At 39.8% G+C, this 21,837-nt stretch overlaps 1 protein-coding gene across 5 annotated transcripts in view; it reads left to right on the forward strand.

The window, feature by feature from the left end:
* FRMPD1 (FERM and PDZ domain containing 1) overlaps positions 1 to 21,837 on the forward strand; it is a 150,279-nt gene that overhangs the window by 33,455 nt on the left and 94,987 nt on the right. For 2 of the 5 annotated variants that reach the window (XM_038552863.1, XM_038552858.1), the window contains 2 exons: positions 4,749 to 4,908; positions 13,596 to 13,638. The gene's annotated coding sequence lies outside the window, so the exon portion shown is untranslated. Of the gene's footprint in view, positions 1 to 514; positions 605 to 4,748; positions 4,909 to 13,595; positions 13,639 to 21,837 lie in introns of those variants that run through there. The other 3 variants (XM_038552855.1, XM_038552859.1, XM_038552856.1) reach the window with 2 other exon arrangements.

Raw genomic sequence — 21,837 nt, forward strand, 5'->3', positions numbered from 1 at the left:
GTGCACCATGGTTTAGGCATTCTGACAAACTTAAGCAGGAGGTACTTACTTGGTTATGTGTAGAGCTCCCACAGTTGTGGAGTCTCTTAGGTTATTTGGTGCTGGGGATCAGTAGCTTCCTCTAGGCAGGTTGACTACTCTTGGGCAATGATTAATGTTCTGGAATAGAGTGTAGTGGTGGAAAATGTCTTAGATGCACACCTGTCATTAAGGAGCTCATGTTATAGTGGACACACATGAAGGTCAACAAGGAATAATAATGTAAAATGCTAAATGCCATAACAGGCAAATATAAATGTCTAAAGAGGGAAAAATTGACTCAGCATGGGTTTGTTGGGTGTGACTTCACAGAGGAGGTGACAGTGCCTGGCTCTTAAAAAGGAATAGGAGACCGCTAAGTAGAAAAGGAAGACATGCCTAAATGTACTTAAGATACACTTACATTCGTGAATTTTTTTCGTATGTAAATTATACTTCAATGAAGTTCTTTTTAATACCTTTCCAAAGGAAAGTGCTTTGAGCCTGAAGCGCGAGGTCCATTTGGGAAGTGATGAGCAAACCTTCGTGGCCTGCAAAGAGAGTGCTGTGAGTGGGGAGAGATGAGGTAGGAGGGTTTGTTTGTAATCAGATTGTGCAGTTTTCTCTGTCATACTAAGGAATTGAATAAATTTAAGAGGGTGTTGGGTAGAAAACAGATATTTGGAAATAAGCAGGATAGGCTGTGAGGTTGTGGGATTTGTCACTATCAGCTAGAAAAATTTGCTGTCATTTAGCAATAAATGTAACTCTGATTTCCTTGGCAGCCCCGTCAAAAAGAGATGTGTGGTGAGTTAGATAGTTTTCATTAATTGATAAAGGGAAGCAAGTCAGTTTGTCAAAAGAGAAAAACTATTTTCCTGGTGCTAAATTGTAAGGAATTTCCTATGTGCACTTTAATATTGGGGTCTTTGAACAGCATAGCTTAAAATAATAATGTCACATTTCTTTATACTAACTCCCGACTCCATGGCAATGGCAACTGTGTGACTCATCTCTGTAACTTTAGAAGTCAGGGCTCAGTAAATCTGGTGGAATGACCGTGTGACTCTCAGAGGCAGTGGGAGGCTCAGTGCTCAGGACCCTCTGCTTCCTGGAGAGGAGATTGACCCAAACCCCAGCAACTGGTGCTGTGCTTAGTCATTAAGGACTCACAGGACAGGAAGCATTGCAGTGATAGTGTGGAGAGAGGACACCCTACAATCAATTCATCACGGGATTTTGGATTAAGGTCAGCCGCATGTAACAGAAAATCTAAAATAACAGTCATATTAGTTCAATATGGATTAATTTTCTCTCACATATTTTCACGAACTGAGCCCACCCATGAGACCAGATGAAAATAGAACATTACTCAGAAGCCCTCTTGTGCCTCCTTCCAGATCTTAGCTCTCCCCAAGGGTATCTACTATCTTGACCTCTAGCACACAGAGATTAGTTTTGTCTGGTTTTGAACTTTGTTAAATGAAATCATTAGTATGTACTATTTTCATCTGACAGCAGAAGCTTTAACCTCTTTTATTGTAAAATCATATATAGGGGTGCCTGGGTGACTCAGGTGGTTATACATCTGACTCTTGGTTTTGGTTCAGGTCGTGAGTTGGAGCCCTATGTCAGACACCATACTCAACATGGAGTCTGAGATTCTCTCTCTCCTTCCCTCTGTGCCCCTCCCCTTGCTCAAGCCCACATGGGCACACTCCCTCTCTCTCTCTCAGATAAATAAATAAATAAATAAATAAATAAATAAATAAATAAATAAATAAATAAATATTTTTAAAAATAAGTAAAGTTATACGTAGATACAGAAAACTATAAACAAGTATGTAGTTTAATGAGTTCTTGTAACCTAAATCAGGAAATAGGACCCTGCAGCAAACCCAGGGCCCTCCATGTGCCCACTGCAAGTCTCAAACTCCATTCCAGTAAAAAGTGATTACTCTTAGAATGATCATTTCCTTGAGTTTGTTTATAGTTCCATCACCTAACTCTGCATCCCCAGACATTATATGTTAATCCTGTCCATAAAATATCTTGCCCATTAAAGTTCATTATGTCATTTACGTCTCTTTTATTTTTTTTAAAGATTTTATTTATTCATGAGAGTCAGAGAGAGAGAGGGAGAGAGAGAGAGAGAGAGAGAGAGAAAGATTGGCAGAGACACAGGCAGAGGGAGAAGCAGGTTCCATGCAGGGAGCCCGATGTGGGACTCAATCCCGGGTCTCCAGGATCATGCCCTGGGCCGAAGGTGGCGCTAAACTGCTGAGCCTCCCGGGCTGCCCAATTACATCTCTTTTAATCTACCAGCCTCCCTTCCATTCCTTTCTTATTCTCATAATTCACCTGCTGAAGAACCTAGACCACTTGACCTGTGGGGTTTCCTGCAACCTGGATTCTTATTGCACGCTCATAGTGCAGTTTAACATAATCCCCTGTTCTTTATATTTCCTGCAAAACTAGCTGGATCCAGAGACTCTGTGGAGTTGGGTTGGATCCCATTGGTAGGACTCTAAGTGGTGTGGCATTCTTTCATCTGGAGGCACATGATGTTCAGTTGCACCTACTAGTGTGGTGTTAGTAGCTCTGGTGCTCAATGCCAAGATCCATTAAATCACTACAAGTTGGAAAATGGTGATGTTCTATTATTTCTCTTTTACTTGGGATACTTTTGACTAAGAGATGTTTCCCTTCACCCACTATTTTGCTACTCAGAGATATTGTCAGCAGTGTGCTTAAGCCACATTTTACCAGCTCTTGAGAGTCAGTTGTGCATGTCTCTTCCCAATCCTATGTTCATTGAGATCACATTGGTAGCTTGAAATTGGCCATGGTAAGAGAATTTACAACATGGAAGTTGGCAAATGGTATGAATCAGGGCTTTCCCCCCAGAGTCAGTTGTTAGACATTCACCAGCACACAACTGGCTATAGTTTATATAGGAAAGACAGGTTAAATACTCCATTCTTCCCCCTTTATTTGCCAGCTTTCAAGGTAATGAATTGGTTCCCTAGCATTTTCCAAAGATAAATAAGATTTTTATATCATTATGAATTCATGGAATTAAACATACTAGGTGAGTTTTAATTCAGTGCTATTATATCCTCATTGAGGCTCAGATTATCCCCACTTTGGCCAGTGTGGGGATATGATAGATGGGGCTCCAGCAGCTAGTTAGGCTTGTGATTTGTTTGAATTTATAGCCACCATCTTATTATTTGTTTTCTATTTGTCTCACCTGTTTTATATTCTTTTCTATAGTTTTCCTCACCTTATTTTGGATGAATCAACTATTATACACTATTCCTTTTTTCCCTTCTCTGAACTTGTTAATTATACATTTTTTAATTATTATTTTAGTGGCTACTCTAGAGCACAACATATATTCAAGCTCCTTATGTCCTTTTGTTCCCTAGTCTTTAGCATAGGTTTCCATCTTTAAGATCACCTCATGGTCCCAATGGCTGCTACAGCTCCAGCTATTTTATTCACATCCCAGATAACTGGAAGGAAGAAATGGGGAAGGGCAAAGGGGGTACATTATTAAAGAGCTTTCCTGGGAATCTTTTCCCAAGAGATTAAATCCCAATGGGCATCTTTATCCGGGGTGCAGACTAGGAAATGTAAAGTTTCAGTTGGGCACAATACCCAGGACTTTGTTACTAAGGAAGAAGTGCAGGATGGATACTGGGTAGGCAATGTGCAGTTGCTGCCTTACTTTAATCTCTTTAGATCTCATCTGAAAAAGTAGGCAGTTAGACTGGAAAACAGCTAAGGCTATTTAAGAATTCTAAGCATAGTCAAAAAATACTTTTATACCTCTGTCTTCTTAGTAATTAAATGACAAATGGCAACTTTTTTCCTTAATGAAAATTCTTTTTACCTTTCTGACCTTTCAAAAACATATTTTTATATTGTGAAGAAAATTCAGTGTCAAAATCTAATAGAGAAGTACACAATTGAACAAAGCTCTCCATCTGGCTTTGTGAAAACATAATGTCCAATACCCTCTCTCCTCAACTCTTACAATAATCTGGAATTTTTCAGCAAAATTTTCTGAAGTGAGACATTTTTTTAAGACTTTGGACAAAGATTGTTAGAATGGTGGTGTTCAGGTGTTTCAGAAATGCAGCTGAATGAGAGCAATACAGTGATCTGTCTGTAGAAAGGGATGGATGGTGTGGATACAAGTATGTAGGATTATAAACTGAGAACTGTAGGGCTCAGAGGGACCTCACATGGAACCAATTTTCCTTGTAAGGGAAGGAAATAGAGGAGTTAAGAACTTTTGGAGGGTCACATTTGAGTAGAGCTGGCTACAGATCAAGTTGCTCCCCTCTATGGATAACACTGAGTCATATCTACTAATACCACATTTGATAGGGCCTAGTTTTGCTTTCGTTGGTTGTAAAGTCAGGCACTCCCACTTTTGCCAGTGCAGGAGGGAAGGAACCCTAACCTAATATGGAAGTCTGACTTCACTCCTGAAGTCTTCCTTCTATTGCCTTCAGCTCTGCTTTCGAGCCATCTCCAGTCCCATTGGTTGTGGCTCTGCCCTTGAGGCCCACAGGATAGGCTGAATTTGTCTTGTACTACATGGGCCCCCAGAGAATGGAAACAGCCATAATCTTCCCCGATATGGCTGATTTTTTTCTCCAAGAACTCCAGATCCCCATGGGGGAATTGTAACTATTGATAACCCCTTTCTGTCACAGAGCTCATCTATAGTTGTTTGCTGCAGAGTGTCCCATGATGCACCTGCCAAGAACATGTGCTCAGAGACTGCCGCCTTGCATGTGTCCCAGGAGTACTTCCCTTTGAATGGAGGGTGCAGGTGCTGCAGCAGCCATTACAGAAGCCGAAGGCCCATGGGTGGTAAGGCCTCATACTTACTTTTCTGGGTTTGCTGGACAGACTGCCCTTGCTGATTTGGATCTAGATTTTAAAGTTGCAGGGCAGTTTGTGAGCAAACTAAAAATGCTTACCGTATACTGTGAAGATGGCACACTGTAAGACAAGTAGAACCTTCCATTTGTTTTTCTGGTAATGGTGAGTAGCTGTGTCCAGCTATCCATAGGCTAGTTCCTCCAGATACTACAGGCTGTGAAGTATTTTATCCAGACAGGGACTCAATCTATCTCCAGGATACAAAGATAACCTTCCCATCAATGACTCACAGAGGAACAGAGCTGGGAAGAAATCTGAGGGACTGGCTGGGTGGGCCCCTCTATGGATGAACAAATGATGCACAGTTATATCCGCTGTTCCAGTATAGCATCTGCTGTAACTGGTCATACAGACCGATAGTCCATTCTTCTTCCTTTTCAAAGGAGTCATTTCCATGGAAAAGAAACCCATAACTTCAGCTAAGAGACTTCTGTCCCCACCCCGAATCTCTGTTTCCTTGTCTGTAAATTGAGAGAGATGTCCTTAAAATATCCAAGACCTGTTTTGAGTTCCATGACAAGTGAGACTAGAGTCAAAGATTGAGCTAGGGATAGGATCTTGGCATTCTAGGATCCAGCCCAGGGCCAAGCATATACTCCTTGCTGCCTAGCCTCATCTCCTGCCCCTACACAGCGAAATAGAAAGAATCTTTCCTTGTCTTTTCAGAACTTGTAATACAATTATTCTGATTACTACGGAGAGCACTTACCACTAAACACGAGGATTCATTTTCTGTAATGCTGATATTTCATATCAGGATCCTTTTAGGCTCAATTAGCCTCATGGAAGATAATGGAAGGCACTTGCAATCTGTACTTTTAAATATACATGCAGTTGTTTAGACACCTTTTGTTTGTTCCTCAATGCTGCTCCATGAGAAAAGCAAGTATAAAGGTGCTTATATAAAACCCAATATTAATAATTAAAACATTGCCTGATTAGCTTAAGTACTGATGGCAATACTATTGGGCAGGTGCTTTATATAGAACCCCCCTGAAATCTGAGCAACATTTAAAGAGGACCGAAGTCCACAAACCTAAACCGATTCAATTACTGATAGGTATCGATAAACACATGAAAGCATATTTTAGCTTCACTGGTAATCACATAAATGCAAATACATTTTTAAAATGATGAGATATCATTTTGTTACCTATAAAATTAGTAAAAAGTTTTTTTTTCATGATGCTCAGTTTGGCAAATGTGAGGCAAAATGGGTTCCTGTATGTGCACAGCGAATTGATTCATTTCTCCTGGAATGCAGTTGAACAGTATGTATGAAGAGCCCTTTGACTCAAGAATTCTACATCTATCTATCTATCTATCTATCTATCTATCTATCTATCGTCTATCTATCATCTATGTCTTTTTTGAAGATTCATTTTTTTTGAGAGAGAGAGAGAGTGCAGGCAGGAAAGGGGCAGAGAGAGGGAGAGAAGCAGACTCTACCCTGAGCATGGAGTCCCGTGCAGGGCTCGTCATGGGGCAGTTGTGGGACTTGATCTGATGACCCCAAGTTCACAACCTGAGTTAATATCAAGATTTGATTGCTTAACCAATGCACCACCAAGTTGCCCCAAGAATTCTGCTTTTAGGAATTTTACTCTAAAACATAATCAAGGAGGCAGATGTTGATTTATGCACAAAGGTGTTAATCATAGCAATTTTAGGGGGAAATTGGAAACAATGTCTAAAAATAGGTGAATGATTAAATAAATTACAGTATGTCTTCATGAAAGACCATTTTGAAGCATTACTGATCATGGTTTTAAAAACAGTTAACATGGAAAATGTTAGGCTATAATGTCCAGTCAAAAGAGTAGAATACAAAATTGTATGCCACGTAGTCAATTTTGTAAGAAACAAACTAAACAGAAATAGAAAAAGATGATGATATATAGTAAGATTATGGGTTTTCTTTTCTAAACTTTTCTGTATTTTCTAAATTTTTTATCATGGATGTGTATTATTATCATAATCAGAAAAAAAAACCCAACAAGCGTTATAAAAAAGAAAAGAAAGGCCAGGGGTAAGGTAAATTCATGATGATATCAAGGGTAGAAGTGTTTGCAGAGACCATAGAGGTCCATCTTGCCCTTCCCAGAGCAGCTCAGAGACGTCCTTATTTTGATGCAGAGCCACAATAGTCAAGGAAAGTCCAGTATGCATAAACACATCTTTAAGCCAGCTGTGAATTCACTTTGCTCCTTCCCAACATCACTTGGGGCTGCTTTCCTGAACACAGCCCCTCACAACTGAACCACCTTAGCATTTCTCATTCTTAAATGCTTCATGAATGTCTCATGAACACTGTGTTCTAAACTGCCCCTTCCTTCAGCCACTCTGAACTCTGGTTCAGACTCTGCTGCAGGTTAAGAGGGAACAAGGTGCAGGAAGACCACTACACCCCTCCCCCCCAAAAGAAAGGAAAAAGCACCAGGCTAGCCTCACCTCCAAGGTCTGGAAGAAAGGGGGATAATGTATTCCTGCCATTCCCCACTGGCTTGACTCTCCCCATCCAAGGCAGAAACTCCAGTAGGGAGAAGGTCATAGCAGCAGTGGAGAGGTGACAGCAGCCCACTACACTGCATGAAAAGCAGTGTTCAGCTTTAGGTAATGATCTTTCTAAGAAATCCTAGGGATCAGAGAGGGTCCAAAGACTGGGACAAGGATGAGGAAGGATCTTTCCTAGAACTATTTTGAGGGAGCCTGGCTGGAGAAGTGAGGACTCAGAGTATCAGATATCACCCCTGTCTAGAATGAAAGGGGGGTTAAACCTACTTTACAGTGACCCCAATGATAGAAGCTGAATCAACAGGTAGAACTCACCGGGAAGCAACTTTTGACTCAATACAAACAGGCACTTATTTTTAAAAATATTTTATTTATCTATTCATGAGAGACAGAGAGAGAGAGAGAGAGAGAGAGAGGCAGAGACCCAGGCAGAGGGAGAAGCAGACTCCTCACAGGGAGCCCAAAGTGGGACTTGATCTGGGGTCTCCAGGATCACACCCTGGGCTGAAGGCGGCACTAAGCTGCTGAGCCACCAGGAGCTGCCCCAAGCAGGCACTTATAGTTAAACATAATGTACTTAAAACTTGTTTTGTTGATTATATAATATTTGCACATGGTAAAAACATTGCAAAGCCACAAAGAGATGTACAGTGAAAAGGAAATTGTCTTCCTACATCTGTCCCTCAGCCACATGTCAGTCCCAAGCCCCCTGCCTCCCGCCAAACTACCCACCCTTCCCACCACCAGGCAACCAATATTGGTAGTTTCTTGTATATTCTTCCAGAAATAGTCTATGGTCTTATGGAGTCTAAATACATGCATACTAAGGCAGGAAACCACAAATGTTGGAGAGGATGCAGAAAAAAGGGAACCCTCTTACACTGTTGGTGGGAATGTGAAATGGTGCAGCCACTCTGGAAAACTGTGGAGGTTCCTCAAAGAGTTAAAAATAGACCTGCCCTACGACCCAGCAATTGCACTGCTGGGGATTTACCCCAAAGATGCAGATGCAATGAAACGCCGGGACACCTGTACCCCAATGTTTATAGCAGCAATGTCCACAATAGCCAAACTGTGGAAGGAGCCTCAGTGTCCATCGAAAGATGAATGGATAAAGAAGATGTGGTTTATGTATACAATGGAATATTCCTCAGCCATTAGAAATGACAAATACCCACCATTTGCTTCAACGTGGATGGAACTGGAGGGTATTATGCTGAGTGAAATAAATCAATCGGAGAAGGACAAACATTATATGGTCTCATTCATTTGGGGAATATAAATAATAGTGAAAGGGAATATAAGGGAAGGGAGAAGAAATGGGTAGGAAATATCAGAAAGGGAGACAGAACATAAAGACTCCTAACTCTGGGAAATGAACTAGGGGTGGTGGAAGGGGAGGAGGGCGGGGGGTGGGGGTGAATGGGTGACGGGCACTGAGGGGGGCACTTGACGGGATGAGCACTGGGTGTTATTCTGTATGTTGGCAAATTGAACACTGATAAAAAATAAATTTATTATTAAAAAAAATAAATACATGCATACTATAAGCACATGACACAGACTATTCTATATATATCTTTTTTATTCAAAACGGTTTAAGATTATTCTTTATTAATCCATGGAGTACCACCAACTTCTTTTTAATGATTGTATATAACTCTTTGTATGACTGAATTATAATCTATGAAGGTCTCTTCTTAGTAGGCATTTCGGATGTTTTCAGTTGCCAGCCATTATATAAAATACTTCAGTGAATATCTTTGAATGTATGAAACACATGTGTAAATACTCTGTAGAGCTAATTCCTAGAATTGAAACTGTTAAGAGATCTTTTCAATATAAAAGTTCAAAAACATTTAATAACATTAAAAAATTCAGAAGATACAAAGGGTATGTGTGAAAGGTTAGCTTTCATTCCAGTCCTTCAGCCTTTTTTAGTTCTTTTTCCCCCTTATCAACCAGTGTTAAGGGTTTTGTATATATTCTTGAATACTGATTTCTTTCTGTTTTTAAAAGTGCAAATGGTAGCACATTGTATTTGTGATTTTGTGCCTTGCCTTTTTTTTTAGATTTTATTTATTTATTCATGAGAGAGAGAGAGGCAGAGACACAGGTAGAGAGAGAAGCAGGCTCCATGCAGGGAGCCTGATGTGGGACTCAATCCCAGGTCTCCAGGATCACACCCTGGACCGAAGGCAGCGCCAAACTGCTAAGCCATGGGGGCTGCCCTGCACCTTGCTTTAAAAAAACTAACAACATATCATAAAAATTGTTTTCAATGGGTAGTAGCTAAAGAGCTTTCTTTTTCTTTTTTTATAGTTATATGGCATTTCATTAAATGCATGTGCCATAATTATGATGGGCATTTTGGTTGTTTTTTTTTTAATTTTTATTTTTTAAAGATTTATTTATTTATTTATGATAGACAGAGAGAGAGAGAGAGAGAGAGGCAGAGACACAGGAGGAGGGAGAAGCAGGCTCCATGCCGGGAGCCCGATGCGGGACTCGATCCCGGGACCCCAGGATCGCGCCCTGGGCCAAAGGCAGGCGCTAAACTGCCGAGCCACCCAGGGATCCCCCATTTTGGTTGTTTAAAATGTTTTGCTATTGATCCACATTTAAAAATTTTTCATAAAAAATAAAAAAATAAAAAAAATAAAAATTTTTCATAGATATTGCTAAATTGCCCTTCAGAGAAAATGTAGCAATTTACACTCCTGCCAACAAAACATGAGTTTGTTTTTCAACGTCTCCAACAACACATGTATTAGGAAACTTCCAATCTTTGCCATTATGTTAGATAACATGATATCTCAGTGTTGCCTTTATTTCCATCTCTTATGAGTTTGATGGAAATGAACCATTTGTAGATGAACCATTTATAATTGCTTTATCATGAATTAGCTATTCCTATCTTTTGCCCATTTTTTTATAGGGTTGTTGGTCTGTTAATTACTGTTTTTTAGAAACTTTGTATATATGTATATATATGTGTGTGTATATATATATGTGTATATATATATATATATATTTAGAAACTGCATATATATACCTTATTTATTTATCCCTTATTTGTTATCTGTATCGTATTTTCCCTAACTTTTCATTTATCTTTTGACTAAGCTTATGTTGGTTTCCCCCATGCAAGATTTTTAATTTTTATGTAAAAATGTCTATTGATCTTTTGTTTAATGTTTATGATCCTTCTTGTACATTAGCCAGTATTTTCTTCTAGTACTTTTTTGATTCCACCATGAAAATATTTGATTCATTTGGATTTTATTTTAAAATGAAGAGTAAGATATAAGAAGTAAGATAGGGATTCAACTGTTTTATTTTTTCAGATCATCATATAATTTATTTAAACTTCAGGGGCTCCTGGGTGGCTCAGTCAGTTGGGCCTCTGCCTTTGGCTCAGGTAGTGGTCTTGGGGTCTTCTGATCAAGCCTGAGTTGGGCTCTGTGCTCAACGGGGAGTCTGCTTCTCTTTCTCCCTCTGTGATCTCTTTCACTCTCTCTCAGATAAATAAAATCTTAACAACAACAACAAAAAAACCCTCAGAGATGTTTGAGGGTCAGGACCCCATGTGATTCACCTGTGTTCTCCATAGCACTCCTTACTAATACCTAGCACTTGATGAGAATCAAGATATCCATATATCTGTGTTCTGAGCGACTCCAAAGCTCTGGAACTTTCTAGGACACTATCACCATTATAGCACATGCCTTACCCATACTCTCCTAGTCAATGTTATTTTAATGAATGAATAAATGTGGATGTATTTAATTTGGGCCACATCAGGCTAGCAAAGCACAGGAATTCACAGAGCCCAGTCAGCCCAAGTATATGCCTCTATACATCCAGCGTGGGGCTGGGCCATTGCATTAGACAAAGCATAGCTCTGCCACTTAACCTCTGACCTCGAAGTAATAGTTTAACTGTTGTGTACTTCTGTTTTCCTCATCTGTGGAATGGGATAACAAAACCTAGCTCAGAGGAGTATTGTGAAGGTCAAATGAGATATTGTCTGTATAAGGTCTTGAAGGACATCAAGGTGATATGCCCTAAGGGATTATGGCTCAAGTGTGGACAATGCAGATACCATTAATGGCACATACCTAGTTATATGTCGTTTCCTGGTAGGACTGAAAGAGGAGGAGGCTGGACAGAGGACAGAGTTGTTGGGAGATGGTGGCTGTAAGTAGCTATTTCTGTTCCCCAAGTGACCATTCTCTAGGCATAGACTGAAATTCCCTCTGGAATCACACTAATGGACACATTAGTATCAGTTGACAAAGTATGCTCTAAAATGTTCTCCCATTAAGTTTCATGGAAAGTGGCAGGAATTCATGGACCATTATAGGAAATCTTCCATGACTTTAGCCTCTATAAACCGTAGGCTTTAGAAGGTCAGGCTATGCCCCCAACTGTATGATGCACAAAACATCACTTATTTTAAGACAGAAGGTCTGTAAAATCAGGTTATCCTTGTCTTGTCAATACTAGGATCAGAAAAGGATCTTTTATTTTTGAAAAAAATGTATGTTTTAATAATGGATAATTTTGTGAATGCTTGCTGTTTGGTTTCAAGCTAATCAGCATGTATAACAGTCATTAATCGGGGTCTAGGTTATATATTTCTTCAGTGTCATTGTGTTTTTTCATAATCCACAACTTAAATTTACAGTAGTTTCAGCATTCTTTCACAAAAAGTTCATCTCTTTTTATATTTATCAATCTACATCTTTTAAAAAGAGAAAAGAAAAAAAGAGAAGAAAGACCCAAACTCCACAAATTGTGAAAGAAAAAGCAGATTTAAAGTGTTAAGATCCAGGGATCCCTGGGTGGCGCAGCGGTTTGGCGCCTGCCTTTGGCCCAGGGCGCGATCCTGGAGACCCGGGATCGAATCCCACGTCGGGCTCCCGGTGCATGGAGCCTGCTTCTCCCTCTGCCTGTGTCTCTGCCTCTCTCTCTCTCTCTGTGACTATCATAAAAAAAAAAAAAAAAAAAAAAAAAAAAAAAAAAAGGTGTTAAGATCTGGCAGGTTCTTTTTATTTTTTCCGAGAGGGAAGGGGGTTGGGGAAGCGTGGAAGGAAAGAGAGAATCCCAAGCAGACTCCATACCCAGTGCCAGGCCCACTGTGGGGCTTGATCTCATAACCCTGATATCATGACTTGAGATGAAATCAAGAGTTAGACACTTAGTGGACTGAGCCACCCAGGTGCCCCAAGATCTGGGAGTTTCAAAGCGTATAATAATAGCTGCTTTTAATCAAATGTCTACAATACCCTGATTCTCTGCTAGGTGCTTTATCCTTATTTAATTTGATCCCCACAACACTCCCCAAGGTCAGTATTATCTGTTTATTATGATGTGAAAACTGAAAGGTTACATTAGTTGTCCAAGGTCACAAAACTAACAAGAGCAAGAGCTGGTATTCAAGCCACGTCTGAATCCATGGCCCGGATCCTTCCCAGAGCATCCCTGATTCAAAGAAAAGACTAAGACACAATGTCTCGGTACGTAGTCCATCGTAACAAAACATGAATAAAGCCTTGTTTTTAACAAAATCTAGGTCATCAATCTCTCTCCCTATCCTACACTGAAGATGGAAGAGAATGCCTCCAACACACTCCCCTGTGTCCAGGGTTTCTCCATGAACTACTTCCAGAATTCATGGTTGTAAAAGAGTGTTTTAACTGAAGAGGGTGTAGGCTAGCACTGCCCCTAGATCTCCCTTCAGTCAGATTTGCTCTGCTTATACCTGTCTTCTACATTGAGCTTCTATTTAATAGGCTTTGAATTGAATAAAGGATTCTACTGGTCTACCCTTCACCAAAGTTAGAAAAATACTAGGGGCTTCTGGCTGGCTTAGCTGGTAGATTGTGCATGCTGGGTGTGGAGATTACTTAAAATCTTAAAAAAAAATTAAGATATTTAAAAAGTCAAGGTGCCATAGGGGCACCTGGCTGGCTCAGTCATGAGACTCTTGATCTCAGGGTCGTGGGTTTAAGCCCCATGTCAGGCATAGAGTTTACTTTAAATTAAGTTAAATTAAAAACAAAAACACTGATGTAGCTCAATTCTTTCTTTTATAGATGACACTCAGACCCAGTGGGCTTGCTAAAATCACCAAGAAAGGTAGGACAGATCCTTTTCTCTTTAAAGTTTTAATTTCTGGGACACTACAGGGAAACTATGGAATGACAAAGACAACCATCATGGGAAATATGTCCTAAGAGCCTTTCTGGCTTGTCAACCCAATAGCGGATGGTGGCTGACCCAGATTTAAGTTATGACTATCACCTGCTACTGGATTATTTTGATCAAGTTATTTAACTTTGCTGAATCTCTTCATCAGCAAAAGGAACACTCTAATACCTGTTTGTTGGGGTTTTGCCATAATTAATAGTGTATTTAAAATACCCGGCATGGGGATCCCTGGATGGCTCAGCGGTTCAGTGCCTGCCTTCATCCCAGGGCGTGATTCTGGAGTCCCAGGAAGGAGTCCCGTGTTGGGCTCCTGGCGTGGAGCCTGCTTCTCCCTCTGCCTGTGTCTCTGCCTCTCTCTCTCTTTCTCTCTATCATGAATAAATGAATAAAATCTAAAAAAAAAAAAAAATACCTGGCATATAATAGGTTTTCCTTTCCATCCTTGGAATCTTCCAGTATGTTGTTCACTGTCTGGGAGTTCTCTTCTTGCTCTCTTATTCAGGGAGCTAACTTATAGTCACTCTTTAGTTTTGTTCATTTCTTTCCTGGGTTTGAATCTAAGGTCTTAGATTCTAATTAAATGACCTTGGGAAAGTCTCCTCATCTATATAACAGGGGACCTAATAACATATATCACATAGAATTAAAAAATGAGATGACATGAACTGCTTAGAACATTGACTAACATTGACACCCATGAGCCATATGGGTGGCTCAGCGGTTGGGTGCCTGCCTTTGGCCGAGGGCGTGATCCTGGAGACCTGGGATTGGGTCCCACATCAGGGTGCCTGCTTCTCCTTTTGCCTGTGTCTCTGCCTCTCTCTCTTTCTGTGTCTCTCATGAATAAATAAATAAAATCTTTTGTTTCAAAAAAAAGAACATTGACTAACAAATATTAGGTTTCAATAAATTTTAACAAGGGCAGTTTGTGGGGTCCACAAAATAATTCTGGGTGACTCTCTTTCCTTCATAAGTAAGCTATTCACATTGCCTGGAAGCTTAGGATCTTAATGCTTTGTTCTTGGAGTTCAGGAATTTCACCAGGGCATGTTTTTAAAACTCTGTTCTGCCAATCTCTGTCTTTTAATTGGTATATTTAGACTAGTTACATCTACTGTAATTATTGAAATATTAGGACTTAAGTCTGACATTTAATTATTTATTTTGTTTGTCCCCTATTTTCCATTCCTATCTTGCATGCTTCCCTGTGAATTACTTGAGCAATTTTTTAGAATTCCAATTTGAATTGTCTATAATGTTTTTTAGTGTATTTCTGTATAGTTTTTTAGTCAAATATAAAGTTACATTTTTTTGTCAAATATAACTTAGCACAGTTTACTGATGCTGACATTTTACCACTTCAAGTGAAATGCACATTTAGGTCCCTTTACCCTCTCTCCTTTTTAATATGATTGTCTTAAATAATTCAAAAAAATTTTTAAAAGATTTTATTTGTTTATTCATGAGAGACACAGAAAGAGAGAGGCAGAGACAAAGGCAGAGGGAGAAGCAGGCTCCATGTAGGGAGCCTGATGTGGTACTCGATCCTGGACCTCCAGGATCACTCCTTAAGCCGAAGGCAGACTCTTAACCGCTGAGCCACCCAGGTGTCCTGATTATCTTAAATATTATATACATTGAAAACATCTAACAATATTATAATTTTTGTTTCCAATACCAAACATAAATCAGAAAACTCAAGAGGAAAATGACATTTTATTACACTAACCAATATTTTTATTCTTTCTGTCATTCTTTCTTTATTTCTGATATTCCAAGTTTCCTTCTTTTTTTTTTTCTTTTTTAAGTTTCCTTCTTTTATCATTGCTTTTGTGTTTGAAGAATTACCCCTAGTCATCTTTTCAGGGAAGCTTTATTGGTCATAATTTCCCTTAGTTTTTCACTTTTATTTCTGAAGGATATTTTTTTGCTGGATATAGAATTTTAAGTTGATGCTGATTTTCTTTCAGCACTTGAAAAACATTGCACCACTTCCTCTGGCCTCCATTTCAAATGAGAATTTGGCTGTCATTGGAATTGGTGTTCTAATAGACAGTCCTCTATAAGCCATTTGTCATTTCTCTCTGCTATCAGACTTTTAAATTTTTCTTGTCATTAGTTTACAGAAGTATAATTATGATGCCTTGATGTGAATTTCTGTTTCTTTGTGTTTATCCCTTCTGGAATTTGCACAACTACTTCTTCGAACTAGACTTTTGTCTTTTGCCAAATTTGGGGAATTTTCAGCTATTATTTCTTCAACTGCTTTTTCAGTCCTGCTTTGTCTCTCTTGCCCTTCTGAAACTCTTATGAGTCTTAGCTGAACTCTGTTCTTTTTTCCCCCAATATATTTTTCTTAGTTGCTTGAATGGGTTGTATTTTATTAATCTTCCCTTAAATTCACCGATTTTATCCTTTGTTACCTCTGCTTTACTATTGAGTATATCCAGAGAGGTTTTTTTTTTTTTTTTTTTAAAGATTTTATTTATTTATTCATGAGAGACACAGAGAGAGAGAGGCAGAGACACAGGCAGAGGGAGAAGCAGACTCCATGCAGGGAGCCCAACGTGGGACTTGATCCTGGGTCTCCAGGATCACGTCCTGGGTCAAAGGCGGTGCTAAACCGCTGAGCCACCAGGCTGCCCTATCCAGAGAGTTTTTAATTTCTTTTGTTGTATTTTCCAGTTATATCATTTCCATGTCATTATTTTTTAAAAATAACATCTGTTTCTTTGTTGATATTTCCTATGTTTTCATCTGAGAACTCATGATTGCTTATTGAAGCATTTTTAGGATGGCCACTTTAAAAACATTGTCAGATCATTCTAGCATCTGCAGCTTCTCCATTTTGGTATCTGTTGTCTTTCCTTCATTCAAGGTGAGATTTTTCTGGTTCTTGGTATGATAAGTGATTTTTAAAATTGTATTCTGGACATTTTGGGTATTATGTTATGAGATTCTGGATCTTATTTGAATTCTGTTTTAGCAGGCCTTGGCAGACACTGTCCTGGTAGGGAAAGAGAACCGTGCCTTGTGACCACTGGGTGGGGATGGAAGTCCAAATCCCCACTCAGCTTCTGCTGATACCACCCTGGGGCAGAGTGGGAGATGTGTCTTGTGACCTCAGGGCAGGGGTGAACATTCACGTTCTCTACTTAGCCTCCACTGACCAGGGGTGGGAGAGTGGGAGTAGGACCACTGTGTGTAATTTTTTACTCTAGTGTTTGGCTGGAATGGGGTACATGTTGTCACAAAGACTTCTGTCTTGTTGGGCTGCTCTTTCCCATCCCTTTGGCTACGGAAATCAGACTTTTCTTGAGGCCTTTTTAAAAAAAAGTCTGTGCCCTTTGGCATTTCCTAATTGTGGGCTTCTCTAGTGCCTCGTTGGGGATATATAGGATGCAAAAAGAAAATCCACGGAATTTGTTGCCATGTTGTTTTTTGAGCCCTGAGGTGCCTGGCTGGTTTGCATTCTCTCCATCATTCAGAATTTCCTTATGTTTGTTTTACACATGTGTCTAGAGGGTTTAGCTATATTTAACAGGAAGAATAGGGAGAAATATGTTCCTCTATCTTATCCAGAACTGGAAGTCCTAGGTATATGATTTTATTTTATTTTTTTATTTTATTTTTTATTTATTTTATTTTATTATTTTATTTTATTTTATTTATTTTATTTTATTTTATTTTATTATTTTATTTTATTTTATTTTATTTTATTTTATTTTTTTATTTTATTATTTTAATTTTTAAGTAATCTCCACACTCATTGTGAGGCTTGAACTCACCACCCTGAGATCAAGAGTCTCATGCTCCACCAAGTGAGCCAGCAAGGTGCCTCCCTAGGTATGGTATGTGTTTTAAAATTACTGCTGAATAGCATTCAATGTCTTTTTTCTAGCTGAAAATTCAAGTTGCTTAAAATCCCTAAAGTTTTCTTCTTTTACTTCTTTGTTTTATTTATTTTTTATTTATTTTTTTTATGATAGTCACAGAGAGAGAGAGAGAGAGAGAGAGGCAGAGACACAGGCAGAGGGAGAAGCAGGCTCCATGCACCGGGAGCCCGATGTGGGATTCGATCCCGGGTCTCCAGGATTGTGCCCTGGGCCAAAGGCAGGCGCCAAACTGCTGCGCCACCCAGGGATCCCTTCTTTTACTTCTTTGATGATTGCTTCACCCCCTTATTAATTTTGCTCCATTTGCTGCTCTATTATGTTTATCTCTCCTAGATATATCAGCCATGGTTTTAACCTTTTCACTCATAACTTCCATTTCTTTGTATTTTTGGTTTGGTGGGGTTGTTCTCCTTTTTCATCTTTCAGGTCATTAAACCAATTTTCAGTGGTGTTCATTCTATTTTTCACTTCCACAATTAAAATGTTTAAATTTAGAAATTGTCTTTTTAACTTCCCAAAACCATGTGTCTTCATTCTGATTCTGTCTTTTTAATCTCTACTTGAATCTCAGAATTCTTATTTTATTTTATTTTTTATTTATTTATTTTTAAGATTTTATTTATTCATGGGGGCGGGGGCGGTGCGCAGAAACACAGGCAGAGGGAGAAGCAGGCTCCACGCAGGGAGCCTGACATGGGACTCGATACCAGGTCCCCAGGATCGCGCCCTGGGCTGAAGGCGGCGCCAAACCACTGTACCACCGGGGCTCCCCTCAGAATTCTTATTTTAAAAGCTTACTTTTTCTTTTAAACCTATCTCAATATGCGTAATCTCCTCTAGCTATTTAGCTTGGTCTTCTTCCTTCAAGCTATGGAGTCTCCTTAAATGATCTCTGATCTGCTTTGGCCACTCATGTTGGCACCTGGGCAAATCAGGATACGATGGCCTTTTGGGTAGCAACAGTGTAGCAATCATGAAAGCAAAGGAAGCTGATGCTTCTCCAGTGGCCTAGTCATGAACGAGGCTGGTCAGCTGGGCCTACCATGCTGAGGTGAGATGGCAGAGGCTTCTAGGATCTTCAGACATCTCAATATGAATAGGGGAGGGTTGGGCTTCTGTGTGCCATTGTATAGGTTGTCTACACTATACAAGGGTACCTGGTTGAGAGGATCAGTAGGAACTAAAATCCACTTGCTGATTGTATACCATGGTGTGGAGCTACATCTGCCTGAAGGAAGGGAACATTATTTTCTTGTTTTCACAAAGGCATCTGAGGAGGAGATGCTTTTTTTCTAATCCACATAAAGGTGCTGTATGAGCTAGTAGTGGCCCTGGGAGGGGTAGTTTGGCCCAACTGTGACATTCCCCTCTAGGAAGATAGACTTCAGCCAAGGTAGGGGTTTTCCCTCAGGGCTATGAGCAGCAAGTGGGCAGGGAGAGTTTCTACTCACCTGTGAAAGGGTCCCACTCTGTTAAAGCCAGCTGGGCCTCTCAGGTGGCCCCAGAATCAAAAGGCTTCACTGGAGACTCACTAGCAAGACAGGTACTTTCCAGGCCCCTGGGAGTTGGTCCTCCCCACAGTTTTAAACAGTGTGGCAGAGACAGCATCCTCCACCAGTCCTGCACTGGTTCAGTCTCCCTGGGTATATGTGACATCTCTTTTATGTTCTAGCTCTAGGCCCTCACATCCTACCCTCTCCATTCATTATATGTCTCCCAGCATGACTTACCTGTATATGGAGCTGGCTAAGAAAGGGAGTCAGTTATAGGATGCAGGACCACATCTTTAGAGGACCCCCTGGATAGTCACCCTAAAATGATTTATGAAATTTCTCCATATTATGATTGTGTTGCAGCCATCTTCCTCCCTGCAAGGATAGAGCTCTGTTACCCAGATAAACTTGAATTTGAATCCTGTTTGTTAGCTGTGACCTCATATAAATCATTTGACTTCTCTAAGCTTGTCTCAGCTTATACTCCTGTAAAATGGGGATAATAATGTTTGTGTTGCATAACTTAAGGAGCTATTGAGAGAATAAAGTGAGATGTTTACTTTGTCTGGGGTTTTACAAATGGTAAAGTGCTTTGAAAAGTATAGGAGCTGAAGAAAGTGATGATGGAGGGATGGTGGCATCTGCCTCTTGGGCTATGGGGAGTAGAGAAGTAGTGTGATTTAAAGCAGAATCCAGCCTGTGGTAGTTGGAGCAGATGTAGTGGCAAGACCAGAGTAGGGCCATGCTAGACACTGGCTATAACACCAAGGGCATGCCATTGGAACTGATCTCCCAAAAGCTGCACCAATAGAGAAATAGAGAATTTTAAAAAGAATTAAAAAAGGAAATAGATGCTGAAACCACTTCTATTTCCAAAGCTGTTCCTTAGAACACTGAAAGATTTATCATCTGGGGAATGAGATTTAAAACTTGTCTGACAGGACACATAAAGAATTCAAATATTTTCAAAAAATTGTGATAATCATTCCTGGCTCTATCCCATCCTTTCCCTCTGTTCCCAACCCAGTCATGAAATCCATTGCCATTAGCAATAGAGTAGAATATCACTTTCTTTATCAAGAAGCAGAGAATATGATTAGGAATAGGGAAAGAAATGTAAGCAGACAAGGCTGATTGGAGAACTAAGGAAGCAGTCCAGAGAGGAGACATACTTTCTACATCCCCATCCCCCAATCCTCCTAATAAAGTAAAAATGGGCCATATTTAGGAGCATGAGTGTGATAAGGAGTCAGGCACAGTTTGGAGAGTACTGGGAGACAGGGCTCTCTTCACTAATACACAGAAAATGGACTCTCTCACCTAACTCTTTATTCATTGTATTTTGCAGTGAGCTGGAGAGTTCATTTTTAAGAAGTGAGTGGTGAATGTCCGCTCCTGTGTCCTCTAGGATTCTAATCTTGGGAGTAAGAACATGTTGTTTTTATGTCATCATTTCTCTCTATAGAGCAACAATTTACTTGTTCTCAAGAGGTAATATAATCCTCATGATAAGCACCCAGTTTCTTTTGCAGAGAATAGCTGAACCTCTCTTTCTGAGGAGATGACACTTTAGCTTCCTTATTCTCAAATAATCGTTCAGTTTGGAGTTCAAGAGATCTTGGTCTATAAGGTATCATTCTCTCCTTTTACAGAGAAGAAGATAGTATCTCAGAGAGGTGATGTGACTTTCCCCTAGCCACACAGCAGGGTAAGGACAGAACTGGGTTTTAGAACAGGACACTGCTTTTCTACAAGCAGCTCACCATAAGTGCAGCCTTGGATCTCCTATAGAGCTACTCCTAATGGTCTTCCTGAAGTACTCCAACAGTTCATGACCTTTGGCTCATCCTAGTTTCAAAGTAACTGCCTTTGTTATAGTTCAGTATTAAGTAGGTCTTGAATATTAAAGATAGGTATTTAGTTTTTGTGGTATAATAACACTCTCATAACCAAACCATTGCATTCCCTATCCAGTCTGCATTTGTGTTTATAACACAAGGCACAAGTCCATAGCTGGCAGTCAACAATGTTGGATGAATGACCTCTTGGAGGCCTATTAAGGAATCATATCATTTTAGATCTGAAAGAAACCACCAAGGTCATTCAGTCTCACTTCTCTTGTCTTCTGTAGCCTGAAGAGTAATAGGACTTGGGCAAGTAGCAAAATGGTACTAGTTTACCCTGTTTCCCAGACCACTGTTCACATTTTTGACCTGCACTGCCTCTCATTAATTTAACACGAAGGCATTAAAATTGCCAATGTATTTGTGTATACAAGTATTGGTGTACTGTATACTTGTGTACTGGTATACAAAACAGAAGTTTCTAACATTGGGATTCCTTGGTGGCTCAGCGGTTTAGCGCCAGCCTTTGGCCCAGGGTGTGATCCTGGAGACCAGGGATCGAGTCCCACATCGGGCTCCCTACATGGAGCCTGCTTCTCCCTCTGCCTTTGTCTTTGCCTCTCCCTCTCTCTCTCTCATTCTCTCTCTCTCATAAATAAATAACATTTTTAAAAAAGTAAACAAAAAAAAAAAGAAGTTTCTAACATCTACTGTAAAAACACTACTCCATACAAAATGATAGGGAAAGGTTTAAAAAAATTTTTTTAGCCATAAGGAATTTGATCATTCAGAGGAAGAGCAGAAACTCATCCTAAATCACTATAGGCAGTAAATCTGAAATTTGAAGCAGTAAACTATTCTATTTTGGGAACAATAGATATAAAATCAGGAAGA

Source organism: Canis lupus, chromosome 11 (genome assembly GCF_011100685.1).
Source record: "Canis lupus familiaris isolate Mischka breed German Shepherd chromosome 11, alternate assembly UU_Cfam_GSD_1.0, whole genome shotgun sequence".
NCBI classification, from domain to species: domain Eukaryota; kingdom Metazoa; phylum Chordata; class Mammalia; order Carnivora; family Canidae; genus Canis; species Canis lupus.